At 38.2% G+C, this 6,953-nt stretch overlaps 1 long non-coding RNA gene across 1 annotated transcript; it reads left to right on the top strand.

The window, feature by feature from the left end:
• Positions 1–2,100: 2,100 nt before the first annotated feature.
• On the top strand, positions 2,101–6,402 carry LOC306665974. Its single transcript, XR_013765152.1, has 3 exons — positions 2,101–2,271; positions 3,283–3,432; positions 4,974–6,402. It is a non-coding gene; the product is annotated as an uncharacterized lncRNA (long non-coding RNA).
• The last annotated feature ends 551 nt before the right edge of the window (positions 6,403–6,953 follow it).

Raw genomic sequence — 6,953 nt, 5'->3', positions numbered from 1 at the left:
CTTTCAGCATTTTAGAAGATATTAGCTTAACTCCTATTTAGAAGAAATAGGGGAAATTTCTTAAAAGAAACTATCCTTTTATTCCATAAAATGAAAGAGTCCGATGTTCTTTATGCTTTCAAAATACATAATGAATAAAAATAAAAAATCCCTGTCACAACCCCTGGCAAATACATGTCTTTCATTTCCTTGCATTTGAATGTATGCATAACAGACTTCGGGTGGAAGAAGAAATAATTTTTGTGTAAGCACAAGAGATTTCACTTTCTGTCCCACTTGAGGAACAAATACTTCTGAGTTAGGAGCAGTGGAGCTGGGAATCTCCTTGGCCTTCAATTCTCTGGGACATCCTCACTGTACTGATGGAGTCTAGGATTGAAAAATACTTATTTCTCAACCAGTGTGGCCCTAATTAATGAAATACTATAGTATTCAATAAGTAGTCTTTTCCAGGGCACTTCACATATGCAGTCTCAGTGTTATTGTATCTTACGTGGGAGTGTAACCTCCCTTTTGAACCTTGCTCCCTTTTAAGTTCCAAGGGCACTGTACTTAGCTCTGTACCCTGTACCCGCATGTGGAATGGACTAGCCTTTACCTCACCCATTAATAAGAAAATATTTTCTTATCTCTATCAGCTAATGCATAAGAAATGTTTTCAAAGCATGGTAGTATAAAAAGTTTGTTAATGTATCTGTTAATATTCTCTATGCAGTGACTTTTTTTTAACTTCATTTATTAAAGTAACATAACCAGTTTGTGCCTACCTTTCACTCAGATTTGTTTTATAATATTGAAATACATTATCTCTACATAGCTATAATGTATTTCTCAAAAGATTTGTTAGTTTAAGATGGTATAACTGTCTGATAATGCGACATTAATTTATTGGTAAGATAGAGATAAACTTCCCATGTAAGTTAGAGATAGGTGTATATCTCTCTTGTAAATTCCCTTCTGTGAATTTATAATTCACATATTTAGTAACATGGAGTCATTCTTAGAGTGAAAACATCTGATAAAGTATGACCTTAAATTTCTTAAACTTTACATTCCTGGTATTCATAGAGGTTTGGTTATTTTCACGAACTGGTTGATGAATGTGAAGCTTTGGTTTTCACTAAAGCACATTTCCACCCTTGGTACAGTTGACATTTTGGCCAGATAAGTGTTTGTTTTGAGGTCCTCCCTGTGCATTATAGGATGTTTACAGTCTCCCTGTCCTCTAAGTAGAAGATACCATTAGCATCAGTCATGACAACAAAGATGTCTCTAGATATTGCCAGATGTCCGCTGGGGCAAAATCTTCCCTGGCTGAGGCCCAGTACATGCAGTAAAACAGGTTTTTTTGCAAGTACCAAGTACTGTGATTTCTGGTCATAGTCTTTATCTAATAAATTGGACTAGTTTCTGCCAATTTGTGCAAACATCAGTAGAAAACCAGTCTTTAGGTGTCACGTTTTAAAGTGCTTTCATAGGGACTACCCCATTTGAAACAGCAACAGTCCAGCGTACATGTTAATTATCACCTAGGAGTCCAGGAAGTGGCAGTGTCTAGAAACTAGAAGATACAAACTTAAATGGAATATGTGAAATAATCTCCCTAGAGGAAGCAAATGGAGTCAGAGAAAAATGATTTTCAATCTTGATTTTAGCTGCAGCTTAAACACTATAGCAGCTCCTTCCTCTCACCCTGACTTGCCAGGTGCTCCTACCTCATATCAGCCCTGTCAGTGAGGACCCTGGCCATTGGAAGTAGTAGAACTGCTGCTTCAAGGTCCTTCAGTTATGCCGACTTTTATATTTTTCTCTCTCTCTCTAAATTATAAGAGAAGTTAAATTTTATCTTGCGATTTCCTCATGTTTTTGCCCTGTGGCCTGGAATTCCTCATGAGAGAGCTGGTGTCAGTGAAGGCAAGTGTGGTACCCTACTAAGAATCACCTTGTGAAGAGCAAGTCTCGTATCTTACAGACACCGTCTTATTACACTTGGACCCACAATTTCAGGAAACTCTTTTTATTTTCTTTCCATTTTATTGATGAGGGCTGGTTTACTGACAAAGTTCAAGATTGTGATATCTCCTTTGGTTTGGTATCAGGTGTTGCATCTGCCTTTATCACTGACTACCTTGAAGTTGAAGGCCCTGTGGTTATCTGACAACCAGTCCCAGCCTCTGCTCACGTTCCAGACAGACACAGACCACAGCACAGGAGAGAAGATTTTAACCTGTGTCTTACTTCCACAGCTGCCTTCTGAACCTCCTTGCCAAGGTGAATTTAGGGACAGTGTCCGTATGGCTGCCAGAGTGAGTTGAGCTGGGGTCTCTGCATAAGGCCTCCCATCCTCACATGTGATTGTGTTTTGTCTGATCTGCTCTGAAGCAGCAACCTGGGGAGGTCACTGTGGGGCTTCTCTGGGAAGGTTCCCCTACATCCTGTATTCACACCTGTTTATCATGTCTGAAATTATGTAAGCAGCCTTGGTTTTTGAATTATAGTTAAGGCTGAAAAAGTAATACTCCAAAACAAGGTAGCAGGCTCTTAAATCCAAACTGATAGTTTGGAAGATTAGCACCTAATACCACTGGCATACTGTCCTTAAACCATTGAGTTACTTCAAGTCATTGTATCTTTGTGTATAAATTGTGTGGTTTTAAAAAAAATAGTCACACTAATCAAAAATGCTATATTAAATCCTTTATGAGAACTGGTCTGATAGAACTGGAGTACCATGGGAGAATCAGAGTTCCCACGCAGGGTGTTCCCAAAACTACCTTTTGAGTTCCAGCTGTGGTAGGTGAGCTTTTAAGACCCTACAAGAAAAAATGTGGTAGAATGTCACTAAGGAAAGTACCAGGATCCAACACATACAGCCATATCACCGTCAGAGAAATTTGAAGTGATTGTGTCAGAGAATTGTGAGAAAGGACTCTTGAAGTGATGGACATTTTATAATGAAATAGTAAACGTATTCATTCATATTCATTTAGCAAATGTTTTATATGATCTCAGAAAGAATTATACATCATTAAAAGAAAGGGAGAGCCCTTCTCAGTACCTTTGTGTTGTTTTATTTTTGCTATTATTTTTGTTTTTCAATAACAACAACAACAAAAACAACAACAACAACAAAGACTTGGAAGTTGAGACAGTGGTTGCCCTCTTTTGTCTTATCCCTGGTTCTCCATGTGGATTCTGCCCAGTCAGCCACAGAATTGCAACCTAGCCCTTGCCTGTCCCATGAGCCAGCGTTCCCTGCTGATGTGATCTTTGTCACTACAGAGAATCTGCCCCGCTGTGGTGCCCTGGAGAGCTTGGTCAGCGACGTCTCCGAGGAAGCCTGGAACAAGCGTGCAGTAAACAGGGTCAGCGCAATTCGATTTTTGGAAGATGAAAAGATGAAGACGACAATGAAACGGTATGGGAAAGGAGGTTCTTTGCCTTCATGAAAATTCAAAATTCAAAATTCCAAGGTTGAGAGTGGCACCTAACAAGCATTTATTTGTTTTCATGCAATAATTTTGTCTTCAGCATTTAGGAATTTTTTTAGAAAATAAACTAGGCATTTCTAGGTATAAAATGTAAATGAGACAAATGAAGGTTTTGTTGTTGTTTGAATAGTTTATGGTGCATTTTTTTTTTCTTTGTGATAGTTTTTTCTTTCTCCCCATCTTCATATTTTCCTCAAAATGGGGATTTTTTTTCTCTTTTGTTGTGAATGGAGTTTCTTCCTCTCTCCCGGGTTATGGCTATGCCGTGGTGTCTTAGTACCAGACTTTCCTTCCTCCTTCATAAAACAAGGCCACTAGCCCTCATGTACACTACTGGTGATCATAGTTGGATTACTTAACGAGTTGTCATTCAGTAATTAGGAATCCATGTGAAAGAACTACTGCTCACCCCTTCTTTCACTCATACTTGAAAATGTCTCTCAGATATCCAGCATCTCTGGGAGTCTGCAATAGCTCTTGACATCTTCCTACCAGTTGACTTTGGCTTTTTAAACTCCTTGTACTAATTAAGATTTTCATAATCAGTGCTTAGAGGGAGTACCTGCAGCCCCAAAACAAAGAGCAGTTTTTAAATTCTTGCCTACAGTACTTGTTTTTCCAGCTGTCACCAGATAGGATTTGGGGCATTTACAGTAGTGGAGAGCAAATGAGAATTAGGGATGACCCTACAACTTCAGCTCAGTGTCTCATTAATGCTGACCACAAGACTTGTTAAAGTATGATTATTTCACCAGCTATTTCATTGCCTCAGTAATGCTCTTCCATTATTTTGTTACCTAGCATGTCTCCTGAAACTCCAGGTCCAGCCATTTAATGATACAAATCCTGTTTTATGAGCAGAGGGAATCTAACATTAAATAATACACAATTTAAAAATCGTCCATACCCTGTTTACTTAACTTCCAGTGCTATGGTCTTTATTAGGAGAATGTGAACTTTCACCAGTAGATCATGTAAATAGCACACTCAGCAGCCTAGTAAGAAATGAAATTCTTTTCTCTTGCTTCCTTCTTTCCAACGCCCATGCCTCAAGGGTTGAAGGAAGCCAGAACACTTTGAGTGTAAATAGAACATTAAAGTGACTTTAATTTAGGACTTTTGAATTTATTCCTTTATTTTTTCTTCCTCTACACCCCATAATTATATCTTAAATTTTTAAATTTTTCTTTGTAGAAACTGTTTTTATTTATACTCATCTCATTTTAGTGTTTTTATTCTATAGGTAATCCTTTTATCGAGAATAGGTAAATTGCATGACAGCATTTCATCTTCCATTAGCTGTCAGTGAACAGTTGATAATGCACAAAACGCTGAAGAAAGCTTTTCCACCCACACTAGTTAATACTTTCTAGGATTGTTAAGATTTGTATTGGGAATGCTAACACCTTGAAGCTGCATATTTGAAAATGTCATGGAATAAAACCAAAATTTTTACTCCACTGTTTTAGAGACGCTCCTAAGGCGAGCCACTCCACACCCAGGGGAGTTAAAGAACATGAAAAAGACAGTAGAGAATTTACGGAATGATATGAATGCTGCTAAAGGACTGGATTTCAAACAAAAACGAGGTCAATCACGCCATCGACCGAGTGACCACTTCTGGTAGCATTCGCTTGCAGATCTTACCTCCCGTGTCTTCCCTGCTGTCGAGGTGTTCCTGTCTGCTTCTGAGGAGCCGTGTCTTCACCCAGCACCTGCTGTCACCTGCCGCCTCCTGTGGCCAGGGTCTGGGATGCTGCTCCCGCCCAGGAAGTGCCTTACTCCTTCCTCAACCCAACATTGCCCAGCTGTCTCCTGGCCTGGTGTTTTGTTTTGTTTTGTTTTGTTTGTTTTTGAATTTCAGTCGTTTGTAATAGTAGAATACACTACTGTAAACATCTGCCTTTGTTTTTCTCTTATGTGGGGAAGAGGTAGAGCAGGAAGGGGAATTTTTATCCTCTTTCTTTCCATACAGTGCTGGACCTTTTGAACCCAAGTTCTCTTGAACCTACTGATGAGAGCTAGTTTTATGTCTGGGGGGAAAAAAAAATTGATACTTTTTTAAAACTTTTTTGGCAGCTCAGATGGTGTAAATTTAAAATTTTTGTATAGGTATTTCATAACAAAAAGTATGTATTTCTTTTTTGTTATTTTATCCTGAAGACGGTACATATTTTAGTATTTGTGCAGAAGACAAACCGATCCTAAAGTATTTGTTTTTATTTGTACCATCCACTTGTGCCTTACTGTACCCTGCGTCTTGTCAAACCGATTATAAACAGTGGCGTCCTCAAGCAGTGAGATGAGAATAGGAATGTGGTACTTTAAAGCAGTGTTGCATTTTAATCAGTAATCTACCTGGTGGATTTGTTTTAACCAAAAAGATGAATATCAATGGTTAGTAAATTGTATCGGTTGATTTTTTTTTTAAATATGAACCAAAGGATTTAAACTGCTAATATTTTGTTTCTTACACTTTTAACTTTTTACCAGTCTCTTCGAATGAGTGCAGCATCAGACTGTGCCTCCTCCAAAGGTGTGTGCCATTTGTATAACAGAGCAGAAAAGCACAAAAAGAGAAAACCAGTTCAGAATTCAGTGGATAAACAAATTATGTACTGCAAAAGAAAGTATGATTCTTATTGAAGAAGCTTTAAAAGTTTTATATCCAGATATAAGACCACAATAAAATTACTATTACCGTCATAGAAATGTCACTATCTTTATAAGTGCAATTTAATTTGTAATAGAGTTTAAATCAAGTCTAACAAAATACTGATTCAAGATTTAATTTTAAATCTGCTAATTTAAGGGGTATGGGGTATACTTTGGTGTATTTCTGTTCATCTCTTTTTGTATGCTGTGATAAAAGAAAATTGAAAAGTGCCAGTCACTGTGTTGTGTCTGGGAAAATCATATCATGTGGGTTTTATTTGGGGGGGGGGGGGGGGTTGGGATGGGAGGGGGGAATTTCTCCATGAAATAAACTCATCTGGACAATGACCATATAGCTTTTAAAGTTAATTGCTCCTTCCTGTGTTCGAATGATAGTAGGTAGCTGAGTTCTTTGACAGTGTACTTCCATCCTTAATATGTAAGTTTCCAGTTTCGAGTAGCTTCTGATGGGAACCACATTCACATGTCCTCACTCCCACGCAGGCCAGAGCCCAGGACTACCCTCAGTGCTGGCTTATAATTTTGGATTGTAGCTGTCTGCCCAATGGGATTACTTGAAAACCTGTTTTTAAACAACCATATATAATACCTTCTTCTACATTTACTCTGGGTTCGCTTAGCATTTTAGGTTGTGTATATTTCAAAACTATTCATTGACCTGAAAGTACATGGCATTTCAGTGGCTTTGGCTAGTTGCTTTTGTACTTGCTCCCTAATCCATGGGAATCCATTTTTCCCCCTCCATTTTAAGTTTTCGGCATACTGTAGTTTTGTCTAAACCTATAA

The sequence above is a fragment of the Sciurus vulgaris genome (genome assembly GCF_902686455.1).
Source record: "Sciurus vulgaris genome assembly, chromosome: 7".
NCBI classification, from domain to species: Eukaryota; Metazoa; Chordata; class Mammalia; order Rodentia; family Sciuridae; genus Sciurus; species Sciurus vulgaris.
The sequence above is the reverse complement of the archived record's forward strand: the minus strand, read 5'-3'. Positions and strand labels throughout refer to the sequence as shown.